Source organism: Mizuhopecten yessoensis, unplaced genomic scaffold (assembly GCF_002113885.1).
Source record: "Mizuhopecten yessoensis strain PY_sf001 unplaced genomic scaffold, ASM211388v2 scaffold4883, whole genome shotgun sequence".
Classification (NCBI taxonomy): Eukaryota; Metazoa; Mollusca; class Bivalvia; order Pectinida; family Pectinidae; genus Mizuhopecten; species Mizuhopecten yessoensis.
In genome coordinates, this window is record NW_018405769.1 from 24,241 (window position 1) to 35,910 (window position 11,670).

General features: G+C 34.9%; 1 long non-coding RNA gene across 1 annotated transcript; it reads right to left on the bottom strand.

Annotated features, from left to right (window-relative positions):
* Nucleotides 1–5,142: 5,142 nt before the first annotated feature.
* On the bottom strand, nt 5,143–6,235 carry LOC110449988. The gene is made up of 3 exons (XR_002462920.1): nt 6,213–6,235; nt 5,737–5,839; nt 5,143–5,201 (listed from the first exon to the last, which is right to left on the bottom strand). It is a non-coding gene; the product is annotated as an uncharacterized LOC110449988 (long non-coding RNA).
* Between the last annotated feature and the right edge of the window lie 5,435 nt (nt 6,236–11,670).

The following is an 11,670-nucleotide window of genomic DNA, read 5'->3' on the forward strand; positions in this document are numbered from 1 at the left end:
AGAAAATCCAGCTGCACTGCTTCAGTGGCACCGAAGAAGTGATCCAGGCCTGGTTAATGCGTTTCTCTAACACCTACTTCAGCGTGTCGGGGATGGTGTCAAAATTTAACGACGCCCAACGACATGGGGTGAAATGCATTCCATCGACCAGACTCCTAATAGAGACAGATGCGCCCTACTTTTCGGTCAGCCCCGAGTTCCCCTGCAGCGCCCCACACTTGGTGGACCATACCGCCCGTCGTATCTCCCAGATCCGGGGGGACATCAGTCTGGCTGGGGTACTGGAGTTGACCGATCGGAACAGAAACAATCTTTTCTAAGTCCCGAGACACGGGAGCTAGGAGTCCAGAATCTAGGGGGCCTGAGGACAGGTACCCTCGATTACCTTGATCTAGGGGGCCGATCCCAGTTAACCCTGGATCACCCTTGTTAATCCCAGAGCCTTGCTGGCCGAGGACGGCTGGACCACCGCTCGAATATGACGGGGAAGAGTGTTGTGAAAGTGCCTAATAAGTGCTGGCTATCAAGCCTCTGGTTGACATAGACTTCTGAGCAGAGGTCACATGACAGTGCGAGACCCGCTCTTGATATTTTGACTGCCGAACCTGACAGACGTGTGCTGATAAGCCCGTACAGAACTTGACCGAACAACTCTTTCGTTTCCGCTAGGACTTCCAGGCTGGCGGACCTCACCTGGACATTCGACAACTATCCTGGTGAGTTGCCCTTTAGCTGGTAGAAATACAATACCCATTACCATCGATTCCATAATCCGAATGTGCATACAAGCAGTATCAAAGTAATGATTATGGTGCAATTGATTGAAAGACCCACCTTAAGCAAGGAGCTGACTCAATGCAGATATTAATGTAACTTTCAAGTTATTATAGTATTTACGGTTTCATTCCACGTTGACGTGTACCCCATACACGCTGTTTGCTTTCTGCTGACCAAAATCCTGATCACACGATGCACTAAATATTTGTAACGAAGTGTCACAACTAGTTCCACTAGCTGCCGAAATATGATCTCGACCGATTTTTCCTGGCCACACAGATCGTTTGACGCTGTCTGTAAGATTACTATAACTGGGTCATTGTCTTGCACTAACGGTAACGTTATTGCCCTGGTCTGAATCCTTCACCTTCACATATCACTCGTACCTCCGTTCGACAGAAATTGAAATTTCCGTTCACCCTAATATCTATCGAACTGTTCATAAAGGATTTAATCCGTCTAACGAAAGAATGACCAAGCAGCATAGCAGTAATCGTCATCTTTGACAGGTCTTCCCCACGTGCGTTTGCTTACAAACAATACAAATTGGCGGGCTAAGCGTCACCGATGTTTCCACAGGAAATGTTTAAATTGACAGTACTTACGGCGAAAGCCGAGGGAGGATACCCCTGTCATTAGCTAACCTCGCCTCTTATGCGTGAACCCCTTCTGTAGCAGATGCTCAGCACTCTTCCAAGTAGGGAAATAGCTGATTTTTAAGGAGATTTTTCAAAATGTCATTATGGAAAAATATTCTGCACAGGTCACGTGACGTTAGTACACCAAAACATCACGTGACTAGTTCTATAGGGATGGACTAGTTTCAAAAACGGAAAGTTATCCTCCATCCGGAACCCACAAAATATAACAAATAAAAGTATCATATACTAACCAGATAATATAAATTACTTTATGCATTGCATAAATACAATTAAGTAAAGTGCTATTAAATAAATTTACATTTATTTGTGTAAAAATTATTTTAAAAAAAGGAGTATTTAAAATATGAAGTGAAATGAAAAAGATCAGGAACAGATTATTTTAGCTGTACCACTCTAACTATGTAACTATTCCCAAAATGCTTATCAGCATTATTTACATTTAGAGTGCTCAGTAACTCCGAACTGGATTTCAAACACACTCATTTTGTTTAATTCTAACAATGCGCTAAAAGTTGAGTGCTTAATTATTTCTTTCTTTGCATGTTACTAACCAAGCAGATCTTCAACACCTTTCCGTGTATGGTACTGCCTCCTCTTTCCATGTCGTTTGGAGGCCACTAATCTTCTTTTCCTTAATTTGAGTGGCCTTGGTGTCTTTTTCAGTCTTGTTGTTGCAATATGACACATGTTGGACTCTTTATCAACAACAATTCCATCCTCCTGAGGTGCCGCAGCCTTAAAAGAAGACATCACATCCATCAATTGGGTGGCTGTGTTGTTGAGGACATCAACGTCTTTGACTTGGTATGCCAATCCCTTGATTATTTCAAGAATTCCAGAAATATGTGTCCTGGCCCTTTTCAACGCCGCTGCTTTTGGAAGAGGTAATTCTTCACAAGAACTGTCAATCATGATGACGTCCTGGTCATTGTTGATGTCAGCTTCAGCTGTTGTGAGTCCTTGTGAAGGAAATGTCTCCACATCCAAGGTTAGGAATGGACTAGTTTTGTAGGCATCTGGCAAAACATTCCATCCAGTGCTTGGGTGATAGAAAAACATTGCCATAAAATGCTTACATGGCAAATGCCAGTTGTTCCAGTCCATACACTGACATGACGGGAGGTTGTTGTCTGAAGTTTGAAGGCAGACTTAAAAAAATCGTCCTCTTTCTGCAGAACTCTTCACCAGGAATGTATTGTCGCTGAGTTTATCTACATAGTTGTCGGGTATGTTCTGCCCATCCATCCATCTCTTCAAACAATGTTGTACAACAAACTTTGGTCTGTTGTGAAGAAAGTCGGGAATGGACTCATCATACTTTTTGTACAAAAGGGAGGACTCTGTTTTTCCTTTTGTACCTGCAGTAAATCATACAATTCATTGTATTACATGACTGATGGCACCATGTACTCCTCTTGTAATGGTAGTTTAAAATAAACATGTATTATAGGTAAAATATCTTCTGCCCGTTAAGTCATAAAAATATTCCAAAGGAAAATAAAAGTTACAGAATTAGTTAATATTTACATGACCAAAACAATCTTTCTTTCATGATGGTAAAATTGTCGAGCAAGTTTCACAAAATTATTTGCTTAAGTACTTTTGGAACTTGGACAATATAGATATAAGGATGAAAGGACAGACACTGTAATGTATCTGTGTTTCTTGCTATCAAACAAACAACCATATTTATGCCATTGAGTAATTATGAATGCAGCAATGTACCCTAATCGTCTACATTGTGAATTTATAATCCATGAAATATTTGTTCTAAGTATCATACCTGGTGTAGGCGTCTGGCAAGTACTTGTTTATCAAGATGGTTAGGAGTTGACTCAGGGACCGAGCCTTCTTCATGTCCAAGTACGTACTTTAAGGCCAAGTTCTGTCGTTCAATGCCATTATTGGTGTTAATGGATACATTGAAACGTTCCAGTCGAAAAGCTCGCACCCATCGCTACAAGACCAAGTAAAAAGTGATCAAATTAAAGCAATAGTTTCACCCTCTTCCACTGCATATATTCATGAAATCAAAAAGATTAAAAGACACTTAATGTAACTGTATAGCATATGTTTATATGAATACAAGAGCACCGCAGATGAATGCAATTATGCCTTTCGACAAGATTTAAATGTTGAAATAAACAAAGGGCAATAGCTCTTACAAAAACAGTAGAATCTAAATTCTTATTTGTAAAGTACAACTAGTATGATTTTATCACTTTGACAACCATTTGTTACCACTATCTTACCTTAGAGCTCTTGAGCCCCTTCTTCCATAGCCAGTTTTGTATTCTTTGGCTTTTGGCCCACACAGAACTTTGCTGATATAATAATAATGTCATATTGTAAGTAAAATATGTTTGAAAGCAAATTGTTGTATGAAAAACTAAAAAGATAACATGGAGAATTGAACATTTTGCAATTATTTATCTAATTTAGGTTAATACAAGGAATTGTCAAACAGAGAAAGGCGATATTCTCTGAAAGCCGAGCTGGCTAAGGGAAATATCACCTTCAAATAGTTGACAAATCCTGGTATTAGCTTAAAACAAATGATAACTGGTTTCTTACAGGACATTCATACTTTTTGGTCAAAAATAGCATGCATATGGGTCATGAAATTCCCAGTTATAGTTAATGCTAGTTAATACTGGATATCTAAAAAAGTGGCAATTATCACAATGCATCAAATTGTTGAATATCAAAAATGCAACACACAAAATTAACACTTTTGTATTAAATTGACCACAATCTCCTAACTATGAATTAAAACACTTCAGTCGTTTTGTTATTAATATGTAGGATAACTCATAGCAATTAGGGAACACCCTCTATATATACCAACTGAATTAATAGTACCTTCAAAATTGTTACGGATGCAAGGAATTCCTCTTCAGACATGGCTTTAGCAATCCCTCTGAGTAGCTTCAGAACATCAGCTTTCTGAGTGGGAGAAGCACTCAGCCACCTATTCCAGCTCTGCTCACGATGGAAATCACAGAGGTATACAAAAGAATCTGTGGATAAAGAATAGGGAAACAAATCAGAAACAAATGTTTTCTATTGATGTTAAATTGCATTACTTAATAACATTTACAATTGTCATTTACCATGGGCACAATTTATATAATATGCAAAATTTTCCTAATCTTTGAAAGAACAAAACTAAATGAAAAACTAATTTTAAACTACTTTTTATATATATTTCACTCTGTATACAAAATTTTAACAGATTAATCATAATTATCTAACATATTTGTAATTAATAACAGCAATCATATCTATATGACCATGCAGCCACTAGTCTAAATTGACAACTTAACAAGCATTTTCAAAAGTTTTAACAATTGTTTTTTTTAATTTAGGTGATAATAACCAGGGAACACACTTTCCAAGGCATTGATCTCATGAAAAATTGTGGTGACCAGTTTTGATTCTACTCTTTCAGAATGTTGAGAGCCTCCTTAATTAAATCTCCATCCTCTGTCTCAGTAATGTATGTGGCTACATTAATGTAACCAATATTTGTTGTAACACAGAGAAAATACAGAGGAAGAGAATAGCGTGTGGTCCGATATGTGGCATCAAGAAGGGATATTTCCTGGCCATATATAAGGAGAAGTCTGGATTGCCACTCTGTCTGGTGGACATACAGGAACCTTTTCTCCTTCCCATACAGCTGCTTCACAACATCACGTTTCAGCAACACGTCGTCATCAACTTCTTCATCATCATCAAGGTTTTCAAGACCACCAATATCTAAAACAAAAGAAAATGAAAGATTCATTTTTTATATATATTTTTTCCATCGTATGACAACAATGCTACCAAATTCAGCTATGAATGCCATCACCCGATTGTTGAGGTCATCATTATTATTACACCATAATGGTAACATTGGATACCACTGACTCTCCCTGGAGGATGGTTGTTCTATTCATTGAACAAGCATACATGATACATACGTTAATTAGAACTATATATAATGACTTTAATGGAGAGATTTTATTTCAAATTCTATGAGATCAAAATATTGCAATACTGCAAAAATGGTAAATGTAAGTATTTAACTGCTTTGACATGGCATTCATAGCGAATACGAATGCCAACTGGAAATTACAAATTCCATGAAGTGCTGGTGTTGAGTTTGTTATTTCCAGCTGGCATTCGTCTAAGTTTGCATTCAAAGTCAAGGTTGGTCAAAAAGTATCTTACTTTAAAATCTTCTCACAGTGATCGATTGATTTTTAATTCAAATCATGTTTTTTTTTAAATGAATAACACGGATACCCACCAACATCACAGTCTTCAGGATCACCACTTCTGTCCTTAATTCTCAAGAAGAACCTGTCTGTGGTTTCACCTCTCCATTTTTGAACTAATTCTGCTACTATTTCCTGTCAAGAAAAATAATTAAATATTGGAATCAAAAAGAAACTATTGTGAAATATTTAAGTTCAGAAAAATAATAGTAGCTGATGCAGAGTCAAACTTGTGTACAGAGACCAAGACACATAAGGGACCAGAAAATAATGGAGACTTGCGCTTGATCGAATACTTGTATTGGCTTGACGTTCCATTCCAAATACTCTTATACTCCTACTGAACTTTATCATTCAATAAAAAACCAGAAAGACAGTTTTATCATTGAATGACAATAAAGAAGTGTTGTTATGTTTTTTGAAAACTATTCAGGCTACTGATTGTGGGACCAAAATCTAAAACACTGCTCTCTTGTCATGTGGGGAAGGTGGTCACTAAAAATCTTACTTGGTCGCAATTGCTATTTCTCTGGGTTTTTTTATAGCAAGGGCAATGTGGTTTTGTAAATTCCTTTTTGATGGCCAGAACCTCTTGTTGGTCTTTGGGGGAATCTCCTCGCTCTTAAAAAAAGACTCCTTCAGGTGAACCTCCAAAAGAATCCGCATTTGAGGACCACTTTATATATTATGTTCCCACACCATGGTCCTCAAGTGATTTTTCAACCGGTCATCTAGGGGTACCATACTGGCAGACTGTTACAAAGATAAGCGGAATAAGTAAGTGCTGATTTCTCACTTGCAGCAATGATTGAACAAAAGATCGGTAGTGATATATTTTAAGGCATTTCAGAACAATAAAATATTGAGGTCAAGGTTACAGTAACATAGATACATTGCAATGTAGATCACTTTCTGATAGGTGATGCAGGTATACTTTAGCTTTCATCAAGATATCTAATTATCTTTAACGGTATAAATGTTAGAGCCAGGACAACAGTTTTTTGAGGCAATGGATGATTTTACTGAATGATTGTACTGAAACATTGGTTTCTTGGGTCTTTTAGTTTTACCTTTTTCATCTCAACATGTCAGATGTTGATTATTACTAAGTTAAAGTGTCCACAACATTCATCAGGGAAGCAGGTCATCACAGTATATCTTAGTTCTAATTAGTGGTCAAGGAACAGCTTGTGTAGAAACAAGTCTTAATATTCAGTGAATTCACCAAATAAATCTTAAATAACCTGTTGATACCACCTGTCAAAACTTACTTCTCCACAAAGATGATTTTCATGCTCATTTTGCACGGAGAAGGAAACAAAGTACTGGTGTAACATGTTGAAGTTTGGCTGTGACTCAGATGCTAGAATCTGCTTCAATTTTCCAGAAACTGCATCTCTTTCATAAAATTTGTTGTACATGCATTTTGATATCTCACCAACCTAGAAAATGAAATTTAATCAAATCAATACATATATACTTCAGTGAAAAAAAGTGAACTCGAATACAATTGTACATGATTCAATACAAATGTAGACTTTTATTTCACCACTGAACAGTGCAAGAAATTACAAGCATTTTAAAATGTGAAAATCCTTCAACTTTGAGTTGTGAAATAGTTATAATCATTTATATATACCAGGAAGTATACTGGTATAAAAACATGTTTTCTTAATTCATGTATATCCAAATCACATTCCTGTTATCTTAAAGAATGTTTTTAAATCTTAATATCCATGATATTATCTTTATAATCCCCAAATGATTTTGATTGATTTTTAATTTCTAGTCCAGTCCATTCCTGCTAGAATTGGTAATATTAATTATTTTTGCTTTTGCATGATTTCGAATTTTCTTTTATTGAACAATGACCCAGGGCATGACCCCATTGATAGTCCCTGGGCCCTATTTACAGTTCCAGGTAATTTAAATGAATAAACTTAAAGCTCCCTCCCATAATAATATATATCCCTTCAACTTCAGTGCAGGGAAATGATAAATATGCAAATAATGTGTTTCAGTTACCCAATTTTCATGTAAAATATGAATGCAGCTAAATGCAGTTAACAATTGCATACATGTATATCAATGAACCAACTAATTACCGTATTTATCCTGCAATAAGCCCAGGGTGTCAACATATAAACTTTGACTCAAAGTAGGGGGGGGGGGGGGCATTTGCAGGACAATGAAATACCATGTGTTGGCATTTCTACTGAATTGTAACAGACATGGGAGGGCTTATTACCAGGCATGGGCTTATTGCCGGATGAATAACAACTTAAAAAAGTACTTACCATATAAAAAAATGACATCTGGATCAATACACAAGGTAGATCGATCTATTCAAGAAATCAAACAGGTTAATATAACTGGGATGCCATTAATATTTACCAGTATCATATACAGTGCTTGTAAATCCTGAATTGGAGTTTTTTTCTAGACATGTAATAGTTCAACCCAGCTAGTCCACATTTCAAACTGACTGTCACAGTAAAAATCATCCATTTTGTCTGCAGTCCAGATTATCTTTCATTTACATTAATTCTTACTGACTTTTCTTTTTAAGTTATAAATCTAATCTTCAACATCAGACCTATTTGTAATCAGAAAATACAAAGAAAATGTATGCAGCATGCCATCTATATATCGAATAGTTTTATGATCTTGCCATGTCTCGTTTGCAATAAAAAAAATGTCTCACATAATACACTGTACATTTGTATATACTATTTAACTAAATGTGCATGCATCATTAAAATGCAAAAAAATAATTATCAAACACATTCAACACAAACATAAATTACATTCATCTAATACCCTATCCCATGGATCCGGAATCCTATCCCAGTGAACCAGAATTATGAAAATAGTCTAATAATGGTATAATACATTCATCTGATACCCTATCTCATTGATCCGGAATCCTACCCCAGTGATCCGGAATTATGAAATAGTCTGATAATAGTATAATCTAGTCACTTAGTACCATAACCCGTTGATCCGGAATCCTATCCCATTTATCCGGAATTATAAAATAGTTTGATAATAGTATAATACATTCATCTAATACCCTATCCCATTGATCCGGAATCCTACCCCAGTGATCTGGAATTATGAAATAGTCTGATAATAGTATAATCTAGTCACTTAGTACCATATCCCGTTGATCCGGAATCCTATCCCATTGATCCGGAATTATAAAATAGTTTGATAATAGTATAATACATTCATCTAATACCCTATCCCATTGATCCGGAATCCTACCCCAGTGATCCGGAATTATAAAATAGTCTGATAATAGTATAATACATTCATCTAATACCCTATCCCATTGATCCGGAATCCTACCCCAGTGATCTGGAATTATGAAATAGTCTGATAATAGTATAATCTAGTCACCTAGTACCATATCCCGTTGATCCGGAATCCTATCCCATTGATCCGGAATTATAAAAAAGTCTGATAATAGTATAATACATTCATCTAATGCCCTATCCCATTGATCCGGAATTATAAAAAAGTCTGATAATAGTATAAAACATTCATCTAATACCCTACCCCATTGATCCAGAATCCTACCCCAGTGATCTGTAATTATGAAATAGTCTGATAATAGTACAATACATTCATCTAATACCCTACCCCATTGATCCAGAATCCTACCCCAGTGATCCGGAATTATGAAATAGTCTGATAATAGTATCATATAGATCCGGAATCCTACCCCAGTGATCCAGAATTATAAAAGTAGTCTGATAATAGTATAATACATTCATCTAATACCCTATCCCATTGATCCGGAATCCTATCCCAACATAAGATCAAACATGAAGCAAATGTTTGTTGTGTAAGGAAATGATGTTTATGCTTCAATTTTTTTTGAAGACAAATAATCTTAATATAGATCATATATGTAAGGCACGAGTAGAACAAATGAAGTATAATTCACAAACCTGTACAACATTTGAGAGAATAGATACTTACTGAATTATTTCAGAAATAAGTTGAATTTTAATTAAAAGGAAAAAAGTTTGAACTTGAATGGGTTTTCAACAAAACAAAACATGCAGTATATAGTCTGAACATTACCTTAAAGTCTGGAAATCTGATAACATGCCTGATCCTGATTTTTGCTGGGCAATTTTTCTTTTTGGTTGGCTGAATCAATGATCTCTTTTTGACAAAGTTTTGGTCTTTCTGTAAAAATATTGTAAAGAAATTATTTTAGCAAAATTTGCACAAGTGTCATAGTCTATAGTTACTTAAGAAAAAAATATATCATATATAACATAAACTTTATTTTTACTTTATACATAGAGAAAATAAACTTAATTTTTACTTTATACATAGAGAAAATAAACTTTATTTTTACTTTACATAGAGATTTACTATTCAAACAAGATAATAAATTGTACATTGTATTATTAATCCTTTTCAATGTCATATATCCTGGTACATTAGTGGGTCATCTAGTGACTGATCAAATTACCTTCTCACACCCAGATCTTGTTTTTGAAAGGAGAGAATCGAAGAGTACACTATCACTATACTACCTGACCACCTGAACCACTTTTAATTATCTAACTTTGAATCTGTATATAACATACCTTGTCAATTAACTATCATTTCTGGTGTCATTTGTTTGATCATAATTTCTTTATGGATTTAAAAATTATGATGGTTGTACAAATTAAAGTAATATTACATATATATCTATAAAGACTGCCATTCATGAATAAACTGTCATAAATGATTTCATGATAACCATCGGTAGATGATTTATAACACTATTGACCCTTTAGTACATATCAGCAAAAAACACCCACATAAAACCTACATTTCCTTTGTTTTAGATTTCTTTCTGTCTCTTTTCTTTTCTTCCTTTTTTTCCTGGTCCTTTCCTTGATGGCATGCAAGGACTTTTCTTCCCACAATGATAAATGGAACTCCATTTTATTCAATGTGGGGAAGAATGTCGCTTTGAGAATCCCCATATATCGGATCCGAGACTTGGAATCTATATGGAAAAACATGAAATCATGAATAATATTTTTTTAAGTCTTCAAATCTTCTAATTTACACTTTCTATATTTATTTTATTTTTAAAAGGGATATTTGGAACTTTGAAAATAATATTTCAAATAAAAGAATTACAGTATTTCAGTATCCTTCAGTTGGTTTAATTAATTTGAAGGCAAGTTCCTTTGAAAAGTATATTGCCTATTGCTTTTAGAATTTCAATTAAATTTATTCATATTATAGAAGTCCCATTCAAATGTAAACTTGAAATGAGTCACATCATTAGTACATCAATTTCAATAAATTTATTGTCAAAGGACAAATGGATTGGGCAGCAGGCATAGCCTATTTAAGCCCTTTCCAAACATAGTAACAGACAGTGGTACAAGCATAGACATAGAACACATACAAACACATATAAACAAGTTGGTATTATCAAATTAATAATCAAATTAGGGGAAACAACTACTAATACTCATTTTTATTATAATTGAATCTAATGGTTTGAATTCTAACCTTTTATTTTGATATTGAAAAGACATATAAAATATATACCGGTATATACATATTATGAAGAGAAAAGAAAAATAGTTTGTTGATGGAGCTGCATGTATAAACATTTGATGGGATTAAATTACGGCACCCAACAGATACAGGCCAAAAAGTCCATTGTATCACACAAGGCTATCCACTGATGAGTTTGGAAATTCAATCCCACCAAATGCATATTAAACACAGGTTAGATATATAATTAACATGTTGTAAAGCTTTATATTCTTATTTATGTAGTTGTTTCCCAATATTTTTTAATAAAATAGTATAACTGGTCTTATGAACCCCAGCCCCACTCACTAACAATGTTTAAAAATAAACAATGAAGACAAATAGGAAATATTAACATTCATGTACCATTTCTGGAATTCAGAAGAATTACATTGAGAAAA